Source organism: Phasianus colchicus, chromosome 9 (assembly GCF_987193195.1).
Source record: "Phasianus colchicus chromosome 9, bPhaCol1.hap1.1, whole genome shotgun sequence".
Lineage (NCBI taxonomy): Eukaryota > Metazoa > Chordata > Aves > Galliformes > Phasianidae > Phasianus > Phasianus colchicus.
This window is the reverse complement of record NC_143444.1, coordinates 30,941,042-30,956,616: the sequence shown is the minus strand read 5'-3', so window position 1 is coordinate 30,956,616 and position 15,575 is coordinate 30,941,042. Positions and strand designations below refer to the sequence as shown.

At 47.4% G+C, this 15,575-nt stretch overlaps 1 protein-coding gene across 2 annotated transcripts in view; it reads left to right on the top strand.

Annotated features, from left to right (window-relative positions):
• Positions 1–363: 363 nt before the first annotated feature.
• Positions 364–15,575, top strand: part of JAK1 (Janus kinase 1) — a 57,338-nt gene continuing 42,126 nt past the window's right edge. For both annotated transcript variants that reach the window (XM_031603838.2, XM_031603829.2), the window contains exon 1: positions 364–525. The gene's annotated coding sequence lies outside the window, so the exon portion shown is untranslated. The remainder of the gene's footprint in view (positions 526–15,575) is intronic.

The window sequence follows — 15,575 nt, the reverse complement described above, 5'->3', positions numbered from 1 at the left end:
AATGTCTTCTCCAGAGCACGGTGAGACACCGACACAGCACGTCCATGGGGCTGGGGGGGGGATCACCATCCTTGGGGGTGCTCCAGAGCTGTGGGGATGTGGCACTGAGAGACGCGGGCAGCGGGCGCTGGGGTTGTAGGCTGGGCTTGGGGCGCTTAGAAGGCTTCTCTAATCTCAATGACTCTGAGGTTCTGTCACTAAACTCAAGCCAGCACGCAGCCCCACGTCCCCCTCCGGCTTTCCTCAGCCCCGTCCCGGCCCCCGCGGGCAGCAAATGGCGGCTCGGGGCCGCATCCCCCCCTCCGGCCGCGCTGTGGGAGGCGGCCACGCGGCCACGCACCGCCCCCGGGCGGGCTCAGCCCGGCGCATGCTCCGCAGGCGGTCCTCCGCCGCCGTGCCGGACCGCCGCCCTGCCGCTGCCGAGCGCTGCGGGCTCCGCTCTCGCTGACCCCGGGCCGCGCCGTCCCCCGGCCCGTTGGGGCGAGCGGCTGAGGGGTACGGCCGCCCGAGGTGCGACGGCAAGCGGTGAGTAGAGCCGGAGGGGGATCCGCGGGTCTGGCGTGGAGGAGCGGGGGGTGGTGGTGGTGGTGGTGGTGGTGGTGGAGGGGCGGCGGGCAGCTGCTTTTCCCCCGCGGGGGTGCGGGGAGATGGCGGCCGGCGGCGGGGCGGCGCGGGGTTCCCCTGGAGCGCCTCCAGGGCCGCCGGGCAGAAGGGGGGGGATGGGGAGCGGCGGTGGGAGCGCTGCGTTCGGCCCCGCTGCGTTCGGCCCCGCTGCACGAGCTGCGTTGGAGCGGTGGAGGAAGTGGGGCGGTGTTGGGAGAGGAGCGGATGGGGTGAGCTCGGCGCTGGGGCTGAGCGCTGAGTCAAGCTGAAAACAGCCGGCTGCTCCTCCTGCTCGGATCCCACCGAGCTCCCCGGAGGTATCCCTGCGTTTCTGTGCGAGCTCAGGGTTTGGGCCGGCAGATACGGCCCGGCTATCGGTCCGCTGCCGTGCCGAGATACAGGCGCTTCTTGGCCGTCTGTCAAACCCCTCCCCGCGGTGCTCCTTCCCCGCCGTCCCGCTGTGTGTCTGCGCGGTTCGGGCCGTCCCGTTGAGTCGGGGGTTGTCAAAAGAACCGTGGAGAGCTCTTATACGGGGAGAACCGGGAAATAAGGGTCCGAATGCCAACCCCACCGCTGGGCCGCGTTTGTGTTGGTGGCAGGAGAGGCCAGGCCCAGCTTTGCTGAAATAAACCTCGCGTCCCTGCTGAAAATAAGGCTCTGGGAGCGTGCTGTGGGGAGCTGGGCTCTGCTTGGGGCTGGAGCACGTTGTGTGCGGGAGGCTGGGAGTCCTCCCGAGTTGCATCAGTGCTTATATTTAACTCCGGTCAGCCCGCTGAACTCTTGCTGGGAGGCGATGCTCAGAGATGTCCTGGAGCAAAATGCGTGCGTGCTGGCGCCGCTTTGATCAGCGGAGCAGGAGATTGCTGCTAGGTTCTGTTTTGCCCATATATGAGGAGCAGTAGGCGTTTCCTTCTGCCACTTGTTTTTAAAACGTGCAGGAAGTTGCACCTTGATCTGAGTCTGTGCTAGGTGACGCTGTGGGTGTCAAAGCACAGGTGCTTTGAAACAGAGTGGGCTGAGGGCAAGCTCTTTGCTATGAGAGCAGTGAGGTGCTGGAACAGCTGCCCAGAGAGGCTGTGGATGCCCCGTCCATCCCTGGAGGTGATCAAGGCCAGGTTGGATGGGGCCCTGGGCAGCCTGGGCTGCTATGAAATGTGGAGGTTGGTGGCCCTGCGTGTGGCAGGGGGTTGGAGATTCATCATCCTTGAGGTCCCTTCCAACCCGGGCCATTTTGTGTGATTCTGTGAGGGCATGATGCTCTGAGCAACCAGCAGGTTGGAGCAGGCCCATGCTCTGGTGCTAAAAGCGAGCAAACACAGGCAGATTTTATGCTTTTCTAAATATATTTGCAGCGATTTGGTTCTGTTTGAATATTTTGCTTGTCTACGTGTTTGCAAGCTGTTTGCCCCATAGCCCAGTGGAACAGAGCACATACTGTGCTTGTGCAGAGCAAAGCTGCAAGAGTTTGACCTTTGGGAATGGTTAGGTGAAAAACTTGTAAAAAAAAAAAAAAAAAATCAGTGATTGGGCCTGAATTTGCTCTAGAATATAAACATGGAGCTGGAATAAATCTGAGCTTGTTAACTTCTGGAAGTCTCTGCTCTGTGAAAATCTTTTGAACTGGCCTTTTTGAGAAGCAGATTGTGTGAATCTAGAACTGTTTGGGAACGTGCTCTTTCTGCATGTCCACGTTGACTTATCTGCTATATGAATTTAGGAAAAATGGGAAGCAAAACCTGGAGAGAACATCTGATACAAATCTTTGGAAAGCAACCTGCAGCAGTTGCAGAGCAAAAGGTGAACTGTACCTGAATGCTCAGTGGTAAAACCAGCATTCCTTTTCACCGCTTTTACTTTTTTTTCTTAGAGTCCACAGTTTAAAATTAATTTAACTCTACCTCATGTCTGGAGGGACTGGAGGTAATCCAGGCCTCCTGGCTGGCGAAGTAAGCGCTATGAGTAGGGTAAGTTCAGACTAACTCTTCTAGTAGTTCGATCTTGCAGATAAACACCCAAATCCACAGCAGGCAGCTTCCCTTTTTGTGCAGGAGGGCAAAACCTTTGAGTGTTCTCCGGCAGCATCCTGCCGTGACGTGTTGCTGTTGCAGACAGGAGGGTTTCACAAACTCTTCCTACCCCGTTCCTCCCCATCCTCCCTTGGCTCGCGGTGCAGCGCGGTTTTCCCCTGCAGACCCAGCCTTGGGTTTCCTGGCACCTGGCAGCCACTCGCTGCGGTAGGAGGAAGAGCTTCACCATACAGCACCAAGCCAAATGGAGAACCCTCAACTGGGTGATGCGTTGGGCGTCAGTTGCACAAGGAAGAGCTGTGTGTTTACATGAAGAGGAAGGTGTTCGCATTGTTTTGAGAAGTTAAAACTTGTACAGATGTGAACAAACCCTGGAGACTGGATTGTATTTAGATGTGAAAAGGGTCGTTAACAGAACCCATAAACGTGATAAGAAACGGGGGTGTGGACTGAAGGCTGTTTGGTCTTGGTTCCTGACTCATCTCGTGTACAGCAGGAGCTAAAAATGATCCAGAATTAAACATTTTGTTATAAACTGGCAATATGCAATTTGCTCTTTTGTAGTCTGACAGTTTGTAGTTTCTTACCGATCAGGCATTGTTCCTGTAAATGCACTCACAGTCTCTAAAGCACTTAAGATGCAATTGGATTTCAGGTATTGATAATGGCCGACACTTGCCAAACTGACAGAAAATGGCTTTTACTGTTCAGCACACGATTCTGTCAGCCTGCCTTCTGCAAGGAAAGCTTTTTCAAGGGCTGGTAATGCTCACTTTGCAGGTTGGAGGAAACGAAAAATGCTGGCACCTCATCAAGGAGGAAAGTGTATCATTTTGGAGAGCCTGGCAGCTAAATTGTTGCATTAAGCTATTGCTGTGGTGTCAGTAGAGAGCCCTATGTATCGCATGCAGCATTTTGTTTTTTTCATTCACCTGATCCTTCGGAAGCACTGAGACAGCATTGAAAAGTGCTCATTACTCAGAGCGGCCTGGGGAGGTAATATTGTTTTTCCTGGGCAAGCTGGTTGCATTTTCATACAATCACAGAATGGCCTGGGTTGCAGAGGAGCACAATGCTCATCCAATTCCAACCCCCTGCTGTGTGCAGGTCACCAACCAGCAGCCCAGGCTGCCCAGAGCCACATCCAGCCTGGCCTTGGATGCCTGCAGGGATGGGGCATCCACAGCCTCCTTGGGCAACCTGTAACCTGCATCCTTAGGCACAGCTGAAATTAAAACAAGGGATTGGGAACCCACCCGAGGCTCTAAAATTTCACCAATGCTGCACTATACACTTATCCACCCCGTTCTCATCTCCCTGAGCCTTCCCATCTCCTCCTTGTGTGTATACATACAGTGCAAGTATTGACACATGGTAAATGCAAGACCCAGAGATAATAGTACTTAACACTGAGTTGACTCAGTTTAACAGCAGATGCTCCTTTAGGCAACAGAGCAGCCTTGAGGACCTCACAGAACACAGCCACTGGAGGTGCACCTATGCTGGGTGGGTATCCTGCAGCCAGCCACTGCAAACAGCTTGTTCTCTGCCAGTGAGCCTCCTCTGCTCTTCCAGAAGCTCAGCAACTTGATGTTTCCCTCTCCTTAGTTCAATGCACATCCTGATTTTTTTTTTTTGTTAACTCTCTGTTTTCAGCCCTTCCTTTATTTCCTATTTTTCTCTCTCACATCACACAAGGGGAAAAAAAAAAAAAAGCTAACCAAAAAACATGTGCGACGGTTATTTCAAAACAGTGAGTATTAATAACCATCATCACATAACACACAGAGACCTTCGTTTTGCTATTGATATCAAAAGGATGGCAAATGGTAATTAAGGAGTTATACACCATGTGTGAGATACAGACTATGCTTTTCGTGTATGAAGCTGCTCTTTCTATTACTTACATGATTCAGGGGGAGAAAGAAAATCGATAATTCCTGCCAGAAAGCCTGTTTGAAGGTTTACAAGCTTCTCTCCTCATGAGCAATTAAAATCTCAGGACCTGCTTTTTAAAAGTTCACCTGTTCCAAGCCAGCCAGGATGATACAACCACTGCACTCCATTTTCCACTTCCCCCCTCCAATGTGAACCAGGAGAAAATCACTCAGAGGGTGGAGAGGCACTGTTCACAGGTTGCCCAAGGAGGCTGTGGATGCCCCATCCCTGCAGGCATCCAAGGCCAGGCTGGATGTGGCTCTGGGCAGCCTGGGCTGCTGGTTGGCGACCTGCACACAGCAGGGGGTTGGAACTGGATGAGCAGTGTGCTCCTTTGCAACCCAGGCCGTTCTGTGATTCTATGATGATTCTAACTTTGGCTAAGCAGCCTGTTTGTTTCCACGATGCGTTTCTGCCCCAGACTTGCATGGATATGCTGAGTTCCTTCTTCATATATTGAGGTACTATTGACTCTTGGCAAAATTCCTGTCCAGCAGTAATTGCTGCCATTGAATTATCTCCCAAGTGGTGTGGCAAGCACAGCTCCTTGCAGATCAAAGTATTGAATGTCTTCCAGTTGTAAATAAAGGAGTACTGGTACAGAGGTTTGTCATTTGCTCCTGAGAAATGACCTGCTGGTTTCTTATAAACCATGATTCTGGAGGCTGCTGCTCCAGCAGAGGCCTCTGCCTCAGGCAGTGCTCAGCACTGCTCTTGTGCTGCACCTGAGATGGAGAGCCCAGCTCTGAGCCTGCTGTGCACACACAGGTGCTTGCAGGCTGAGACAAAGAACTTGAAACCTGCTGGCCTTTGGAGTTCCAGACCTCCTGCATCATGATTTCTGTACAGGGTTGGATCACTGGTGGTGCAACACTTGGTCTGGGATACAGGAACTCACACTTTGAAATATTAAAAAATGCTCCTGTCCCCCTAAGTAAGCCTTTTACTGCCTTCATTAAGGAGGATGGAGCAGACCAAGATATTGTATCTGCAGCTTGGGCAGGGGAGAGGGAGCACTGTGAGAAATGTGTTTGTGTGTTGATTCAGTTCTTCAGGAAATGAGTTTGGCAGGCCAACTTTTATACCCGCTTTGAGACAGTGGGAGCACAAAGCCATATATTAAACAAAACAAACCTTACAGGCCTTGGCACTTGTGCAGTCTAAATAGCTTCCTGTTGCTTGCCATCCACACATACACGTCTGTTCACTGCTCTGGATTTTCCCACTGTTTAATACTTTCAAACCAAGTTTTTGGCTTTTGATAGCGCTGTATTACTTTGTGGGGCATTAATTATTTAAGAGAAAGGAGAGAAAAAAAAAAAGCAAAAGGTACCAACAAGTTCAAGTGTTGCATTAGACTCACGCTTTTACATTGAAATCTGCTGGTTTCTTGTTGGGTTTAATTTTGTTGTTATTGACCCACGAATGTCAGCGTCTGTCACATCACAAGTCGATGGTCTCCTGTGTGGAAAGGAAGTCTCAGTTCTGAGACTTGATCAAGAACACTTAAAAGTTGGCATTTGCAGTTTACAGCTCACACCATGGTTTTCTTGTACACTCTTTCATGTTTACTGAAGATGCACAAGGCATAACCTTTCACTTCCTGAGTGTTTCTGTATTTCACTTTTCCTCAGAGCATGGCAAAACAGCTAATAATAATTTTGAAATTGTCTGAGCCCATGTATTTAGAGAGTTTAAAAGTTCAAAAGAAACCAGATGGGTAAGTTGGCAAGTCTGACCTGTGTGCACCTGCTTCTCCTGTCCCCCATACATCTCCCTGAGGTGTGCTGGACTCTCTCTGCTCCATGAGGTGTCTGTTCCTCCAAAAAAAATGATGTCCAATTCACCCTTTTTTTTCTTTCTCTTTTTCCTCCCATCAATTCATTGCATTTCAAACTATTTTTTTTTTTCTTTCCTGATTTGAATCTTTTGCCCTCACTTCTTATTTTCCCACTTGAGAGCCATTTGGGGTTGATGGCTTTCTTCCCACTGATAGTACTTGCAGTAGGGCAGTCCTAAGTTACCAAGCAGGTTTCCTGGTGACTACATCTTGCTGTAGGAAATCTTGTTTTCTGCTCGTTTGGATGCCTTTTCAGTATGTGCACAAAGAGCATCAGGTGCCACGGCCATCTCACTGGGAATTCCAGCTCTGCTAATTTGCTGCTTTGCTCCAACTGTGTTTTATCCTGGATTTAGAGATCTACGTTTGGCTGTGTTGGCTGATGGTGCTGTTTTTTGGTTTGAATTGCCCCAGCTGGTGTTTTGGTGACTCTGGCTAAGCAATGGGTGCTATTAGCAGCCTGAGAGCAAACACCCCTCAACACCTCATCCCCCCTCTTACTTCCCTCATGGAAACTTCAAGCAGTTGTTCTTTCCCCTTTAATCCAGTCTTTTCTCCTCAGACTCTATGGCATTCTGTACATCAGGGACTTGAGCTGAAGGAAGAGAAAGGTGCAGCTGACAGTTTTGTTGCAGTTCCAGAACTCAACACTTGCTGCCTTCCACCGTGTCCAAAGCTGGAGTGGTTGGAGTTGCTTTGCTCTTAGAGCTGACTACAGGTGCTAGCAGCCACCACCTGAAGGAGTCAGATGCCCCCATGACTTGTAACTGGTTTTCTATTAGAAACATCTGTGCCTTGCTTGGCACAGTGGCTTACATGTGTTTCAGCTGACTGTTGCTGATTGTGTTTTACAAAGTCTCTCAGCTCTGTCTTTTAAGAGACAGGCAATAATGATCCAGCTGTGAAGTGATGGTGGGTCAGAGCAAACGAGCCTTTCTGATCCCTCTTGGTGTGTAGGATTGTAGCTGCTCTTTGCCAAGAAAACTTCTGTTGGTGCTGCGTATCATTGCCTTGGGGAAGATACAGGTTGGTTTTTTGATGGTTCAGAACAAGCCCTGTGTAGCCTTGTGGTTGTGTTGTATGTAAATGTAAATGCACGTTACTGGCAGAGGCACTGCCTGCCTGAATTCTTGCCTGGAAGCCTTAGTTGTAGCACCAGCACTATCTGGAAAAAATCAGTTTGCGTGGTTTTTAGGAGTAATTCATGGCCAGCAGTGCCTTTTTGTAAGTATATTTCAGTTAATATGGGAGAGGATAGGTTTGACTTCACTGTCAAAGGCACATTTAGCAAGTGAAAGGACACTTAGGGATAGCTGAGTTAAAAAAACAAAAAACCAAAAGAACTCATTTTTACAAAATAAGAACAGCAATCTTCTGCCAAGTTACAGGCAAAAAAATCTTGGTGGTTTTTCAATTCCTTCAACTTCCTGTATGTGTGACTGCAACACAGACAAGTTAAATCTGTGTAAGTCAGACACTGGCAGGCAGGGGGCTTGCTTCACCTTAATAATAATTAAAAAAAAAGCAACTTTTAAATCCCTTAATACTGAGTATATGCAGCACGGTCTGAGACCCAAGATCCATTCTGTTGCTTTGCTGTACAGATTCACTGTTCTGCCTTTGTTGGTATCGACTGAAAGTTTTCCCTGCAGTAAAGGTCTCTGCAGATCTCATTGCACTGCATTCTTGCAAGTTTGCTGTTGAATTAAGAGAAAAATGAGGCAACGTTTTTCTTGGCTTGCTACGTGTGTGTGGAAGGAGGAGGGAAGCAGTGCTGTAGGGCTATTAGTAAGACCTTGGTTTCACATTGCATGTCACAGGGTCCTATCCTAATGCTCTCCTGTTGTAACTTGTCACCCCTCCAGCTGAGCAAGGTGCTCTGGATGGATGCCTGCTGCAGTGCAGATGGCTTCCCATCAGCTCCCTCCCCTGCTTTCTGTAGGGATGTTTGAACTTGAATGCTTCGTGTCATGAAAATCCCACTTTTGGGGCACCAGCATGCCTTGAAGTGGAAGCAGTTCAAGTTCACGTAGCCCTGTGTGCATGAAGTAGGTTTCTCCTGGAGCTAACTTGCGTCCCTGCGTATGCACAGCGTGTCATTTAGCATGCACAGAAGCACACAGAACCACCCTCTTGCTCTGTATATTAAATTAATTTTATGTGATGAGGTCAGGACCTTCCAACCTGTAGATCTGTGATAGGACTGCCTTTCTAGGGAAAGAACTCTGGGGCAAGCATTAGCTTCCCCTCTCGACGCCGTGCCAGCATGGTTGCGTGCCTGGAGATTGTTTCCTGCTTTCTTTGAACAAATGCCTTAGGACTTCTTCAAGCCATTGTGTATTACTTAGCTGCATGGTAAAGTTTAATTAGCAATGAATTGCTATGCTTGCTTGTATGCATACACCCTTCTAACTCCTGTTTGTGTTGGAATTCCAAGCAAACGCGGCACAGACAGACCAGTGTGTATCTCCAGAACAGAGTAATTACACACTGTGGAGTAATTACACACCACAGGGCTTGGGATGAGTTCTTGAAGCGGGTTCAGCCTTTAAAGCAGAGCTGAGATGCAAACTGCAGCTCTTCCTCAGAGTTCTGCTGAAGCTGGCAAAGCCTTTTTCTAGGGCTGCAGCATCTTTTTCCATTGCTCGCAGTTTTAAAGCACTTTCAGCACTGCTGGTTCTGCACTGAAGGTCAAGGGAGCTCCAGTGTGGGCAGCTGCACTGCTGTAGCAGTTGAGGCTCATGCAGTGATCAAGGCAGGAAAATAGAGCTCCAGGGGACCGGAGCATTGCCAGAGGTAGGAGGAGTTTCTTCTCCTTAAGATAAAGGTTTTGATATAAGTTTGTGTGATTATTTTTTTTTTTTTTGCTGCCTTAACAGCATTATGCTTTAAAAGAAAATCCTTTTTCAGAGTGACTTACAGCTGAAGGTAGCTTAATAAGTACTGTTGGACCTTCTGATTCTAATCTTGTTAACAATACACACCTGTGGCCCTACAGGTTCTGGTGGGGCAGCGCATGGAGCAGGTGCTGGCAGACAGGCACAGCTGGCAGGCGCTAACATTTGGTCTGCTGAACTCTAACCAGAGCCTTATGAAAAAAGCCGTGATAGCAGAGATCATCAGGAGGTGGTAAAGGGACTGCATTGGGAATTTGACTGAGGAAGCACGTCGCATAGAGGAGCTTGGTGTGGTGGGGTTCCTTCAGTAAGGAATGAGTCCAGAGGAGGGCTGTTAAGATGCTCAGAGGGCTGGAGCACCTCTCCTGTGAAGAAAGACTGAGGGAACTGGGCTTGTTTAGCTTGGAGAAGAGAAGGCTGCAGGGAGACCTCATTGTGGCCTTCCAGTGCTTGAAGGGAGTGTAGAAACAGGAGGGGAACGGCTGTTTGTGAGGGTGGACAGTGATAGGAAAAGAGCGAATGGCTTTAAACTGAGACAGGGGAGGTTTAGGTTGGATATGAGGAGGAAGTTTTTCAGCCAGAGGGTGGTGAGGCACTGTTCACAGGTTGCCCAAGGAGGCTGTGGATGCCCCATCCCTGCAGGCATCCAAGGCCAGGCTGGATGTGGCTCTGGGCAGCCTGGGCTGCTGGTTGGCGACCTGCACACAGCAGGGGGTTGGAACTGGATGAGCAGTGTGCTCCTTTGCAACCCAGGCCATTCTATGATTGTATGAAAGCATTCTGCAACCCATTTTTGACTTTTCAATGCTGTTTTAGGGCTGTATCTTGATATTTATTTTTTTTTTCATTCTGAGTCCCACATCAAGTTTTCTTGTTTTACCTCTTGTTTGAGGTATATCTTTGTGGTTCAGTTTGAGTTGGTTTGTGTTCATTTCCAGAAGCTGTGACCTGAAAGAATGAACTTATGTATTTTTTTCATGTGTGAGCATGAGTAATGCGTGGTAGGGAAGAGCTCACTCCAATCAATTTTGCAATAGTTCTGTGCTCTTTTCAAACAATGATTTTGTAGCTATGATTTAGTTATAAAGCAGAGGCACTAGATGTGGGCAAAGAAAACCATAATTTGATTCTGGTACATTTTTGATAATGCCAAATGCCACCTTTATGCTTCAGGAAATGGGTACTGCTTCCTTTGTGCACTGAACAGTTCTATTTTTATTTTGATGAACAAAACTGAATTTCTTCCAGAACAAAGCCTAATGTTACTGCAGTTGGTTTTGTTGCTTGAGTCATTTCTTTTGTTGCAGTCCTCAAAGGAATAAGTACTAATAATGAGTAAGGAATGATTTCGTACTGAATACCTATAAAAAAGCAATTATAGAATTGTTTGGAAGGGACCTTTAGAGGCCATCTGGTCCCACTTCCCTGCAGTGAATGATCCGGGGTGCCCACAGCTCCATCAGCTGCTCACAGCTGGTCTGTGATGTGCTTGTTCAGTTCCCCATGCCACACCTGTGTGCTCTCTTATTTTAATAAATAGAAAAGAATCAACAGGAGCTAAAAAAATTTGTTGTGGCTTCTACGGTTCACAAAGTTCTTTCTTAGCTGAAATGACAGGGTGGCTGTTCCATAGGCTTTGTTGGAGCATTTTTCTTGTGTCCAGGTTAAGAATGTGATAACAGCTAGTAGAGAAAGCAGCCTAAATGAAGTCCTGTGCCCTGATTTCAGTGACTTCTGGTCACGGCCTGTTAGCTGTCAAAATTTCTTGCAAAAAAAGAAAAAAAAAGGAATGGATCTGGTATTTGATGTACACTTAACAAATCAGGCTTTCTGTTCTCATCGAAGGAAACAAAGAAGTGTGGAGCTGTTCCTTCTGGGTGTGCTTTGGCCTTCCTTGTTATGGTTGGCAGTGAAATAGGAGCAGGCAGATTTCTCTCTTTGCAGATGTTAGGAACTGAGTTCTTCTCACGGTAGTTTTGTGGACAGAGCTTTTGGTCTTTGGGCACCCTGGTCTATTGGTTGGCAACCCTGCACATAGCAGGGGGTTGAAACTCAATGATCATTGTGGTCCTTTTCAACCCAGCCCATTCTATGATTCCCTTACATTCAGGTGAACTTGTTCTTGAATGTCTTCTGCCCAAAGATGAGGCACTGTTCACAGGTTGCCCAAGGAGGCTGTGGATGCCCCATCCCTGCAGGCATCCAAGGCCAGGCTGGATGTGGCTCTGGGCAGCCTGGGCTGCTGGTTGGCGACCTGCACACAGCAGGGGGTTGGAACTGGATGAGCACTGTGCTCCTTTGCAACCCAGGTTGTTCTATGATTCCATGATATGATTATGATTTTGTTCCACCAGACTTTCATGTTTTCTGAAGAGATTAATACTGAGAGGCTAGGTGTGCATTAAGTGCTGAGGAGGACAAAAGGACTGGTTGGTAGTGAATGGATGCTGAGGGACAGCTCTCTGTTGGTTTGGTGACTAAATGGAAAATCTGATGATCTCATGGCTGTGGGTATCATACCCTTTGAAAAAGAAGCAACGTTGTTAATGAGGTCTTTTGACAAGTGTTACTGAGACCCTCCTTCTTGCTGAGGGCTTTGGTTTGTAAGGAGCCCAGCAATGTGAAGGTGGGGTGGGCACCCTCATCCCACATGGGTGATGGTGCTGCCGGAGTCAAAGCCATCAGGTACATTCCCAGAAACAATTTCCCATGATTTTCCCCCCCAGCATGTTGCTGTAAGATGGCTTTTGGAGTGGAAAGGAGAAATTGTGGGGAGTACTGAAATCCCCTCTTCCCTCAATACTTTCTGCTTTGGAGTCCTGCAAGGACGTGTAGGTATTCTGTAGGTTTATAAGGCTGGGTTTGAATGCAGTCTCCAGGACACTCAACCAGGAACCAGGAGCATCCAGCACAGCATTCAGAGACAGGTAGTGTAGTGTTTGTGTGCTGGCAAGTGACTCGTTAAGTGTCTGCAGATGTACAGCACACTGGGGTTTGGATTTATTTCCCCTTAATGATGAAGGAATCTTTTATTTTCTATTTGCAAAGAAAGGTTGGGTTTTAAATGGTATGGAGAAATGCAGCATGCTGTTTTTAACTGCGAGTAATCTTGGAGATTGAAGATAACCACTGCATATCCGTAGGAGTTGCATACCTGAAAAACAACGTACAACTTCTATGTGATTAGCATAGAACACATTTAATTTAGCACTGTGAAAGTGAACACTGGGGCAGAGCTGTAGCTTGGTTCTGGCCAAGTTTCTAGGTTGTGAGACACAGGGAAGGATTTTGGTGGGTTGTTTGAGAAACAGTGTATTACTTCTCTCTGAAGTTTGTAAGATGGTATTTGGATTGTGTAAGAAAGCTGCTGGAGGAGTGATACCTCCCAGTTACTGCAGGAATTACAGTTAGCTGTAACTACTTGCTGTGAGTTTGCCCTCTCTGAAGTCTCTTCCATACAGACACCTGCTTAATGTAAGTACTGCCTGCTTGGTGTTTGCTGAAATATTTTCCCTTTCAGAGACCTTCCAAAGCATTGAACACCTGATGAGCTTACAGACGGATTGCCCTTATGGCTGATCGATTCTTAACTACATTCTGAATTTAGCCCAGCATTATGGTTCTTTTAAAGTTTTTGTGCATTTTGAGCTGGTTTTTCAGGAGGTGGCAGCCCATTGGCACGGTGTTTTGGAGCAAAGCTTCTGATCTGCCTAACATTCCAGGTGCTGCTGTGAACAATGCAGAACGCCTTGGTATGGGATGGCAGGTTCTTGTAGGGTCTGAGCAGAGTAAGGCTGGGGGTATTTACACATTAGAATAAACCAACAGCATAATAGAATGTGACAGTTTTGTTAAAATTGTTAATTACAATTGAATTTCTAAGCTCCTTTCCTGTGTGCTCCATCCCTGGAGGTGCCCAAGGCACCTGAGCTGGTATCTGACCAAGTGGTTGGCAAACAGCCCAAAGTAGGAGGGTTGCTGTGAGATGATCTTCAAAGTCCCTTCCCTCTACAGTTCTAAAGACAGAAAAAAAAAAAAAAAGGAAGTACTTTTATGGTTAGATGTATTTAGAGCTGAGACTCAGGTGGCCATCTTAGAGCACTGAGTTTGTGTTTGGTGCACTGTGCACCTCCTGGTTCGGTTATTGGCTTCTCAGAAGTGCACTGGAACAGCCAGTTTTGCACCCCTGAGCTTTTTCCCTGGGCGTTATTTCGTAGGAAGCATTAAGCGAAGTGTTTCCCCAGAACAGCAACCTGGCAGTGTTTGCATGCTGTCTGCCTGCAGGCCTGGAGGGAAGCAGGCAATGCCCAGTTGGCTGCTAACAGTCCTTTTTCTCAATAGTCCTCAGTTCTGAAATTCAGGCTTTGTAATTGTAAAGCATAGAATTGCACCATAGCATACAAAATCAGGGGAGAGGTGTGCTGGAAATCTCCTCAAACTTACCTCTCCTCCTCTTCTCAACCCCCTTTCCCAGCCTTCTGATGGGAAGACCTGCTCGTGATCCCTCCTGCTTTGGGGCTGTGTTCACTCTTGTGTGTGTTGCCACTCATAGAACTACAAAGAGAGTAAGCACTGGACAAATCCACTCTCTCCATTGGAAATTAGAGCCCTGGCTTCACAGCAGAGAGTTGATTTCAAGTGCGCCTCTTCCTCTCCTTCCTAAATTCGGAACACTTTTTGTCTCGTGGTGTCTTAGATGCCAAATATATTGTTAGTTCTGGTATCAAGTAGAAAAGGGGAAATACGAAACCCCAGCTCTCGAGCACAGTTCCTGTTTTTCTGACTTGACAACTTGAGCTTGGAGTTTATCACTGTGAGCCTCGGTTGGGTTTGGAAGCAGACAAATGCCATGTGATAGCCAAGCTAATGGGTCAGTGTGGGCATAATGCTCGTCTGTCTTCACTTCCTTCTGAACAAAGATGCCCCCAAACCAAGTCATTTAGGCTTGTCCTGGTGGGGAAGAGCAGGAAGGAGTCATTTTTAAGACGGGCACGGTATGATAGAGAAGTTACTAGGAGGAGTTCATGCATGCAGTAGCTAGCAAAGTATGCAGATACAGCACTCCAGCCTGCGTCTTCCCTAAAATAGCTGGTGTTTCTCCTGCATGCTTTAGGGCTGTGATTCTCCTCGTGCGTTTGCTTCTCCCCGAACGTTGTCCCCCCACAGAATGCTCAGGCTCTAGAGAAGCTTATGGTGAGAAGCTTTTGTCAGTGACAAGTAAGGATGTCATAAAAAATCCGACATCATTTCTGAAGGCTGTGCACCAATGAACTTGCTGTGCATCGCATTGCTGCCATTGACCTCTCTTTCTTCTTCCCCTTGTTGTTTTATTAACGGTCTCTTACCATGTGAGTATCAAAAAATATATAATGCATCAGTATGTTACTGTAAGTCGGACAAAGGCTTTAGTATATATGTTTTTTTTAGCATATCAGTAGTTCTGGAGGAGTGCTGCTGTATGTAAGTGTCCAGATCATATATTGCCACCTACAGCATGCAGTGGATTGTAGTTGTGAGTAGCATGATTAGTCTTGATTGCACAGGTGCTGCTGAGCTCTTGTGATGGCTTTGCCATTCTCTTCTGATGTTTTGATCGTAAACGTACAGTCAAAGAATAGAAGTTACAAACTTAACTAGATGGAAATTCCCCATCTCTGACCAGTACTTCCTGTAAGTAAGACTAAGATGTGCTTTAAAAGGGTTTTATCAGCTTGAATTTGTTTGTTTTTTTTGGTGATTTGAACAAAGCACGCCACGTGCTGCATTCACACAGCCTGCATACCCAGTGTGTGACTTCTCTGAAGGTTGTGCCAGAGCAGCTCACTAACTCAGCTGCATCTGGAAAGGAAGGAGGGATTAGAAGGTATTTGCTAAAATGAGGTGCTTGCTAATTGCCTGTAGAACTTTTTGGGAGTGATTTAATGATGAGAACATAATTTTTCATCCTTTCTAATGTTGGCTTTCAGTCCCCTGTAGTGTAATCCCATGAGTCATTTATTTATCAACGATCGTGAAAAGTGGAATGAATTTGTAGAAAATTCTGATGAAACTTAAATGAGGGGAGTATTGGATGTGGGAACTCATCTCAGAGGTCACTGCCAGCCCTGGGACATGTCCAGTCTATACACTGAGAGCAGCTTCAGCCAGCTCTGGGAAAGTAGGTATGGAGGAGGTGCTCAGGGTGAGTCATACGTGTTTGAGTCACTGCTAACAGCGATTGAACAAGGCTGCCCCTGCTTAGCTATTTTTATTATTTGCTTACTCATATTT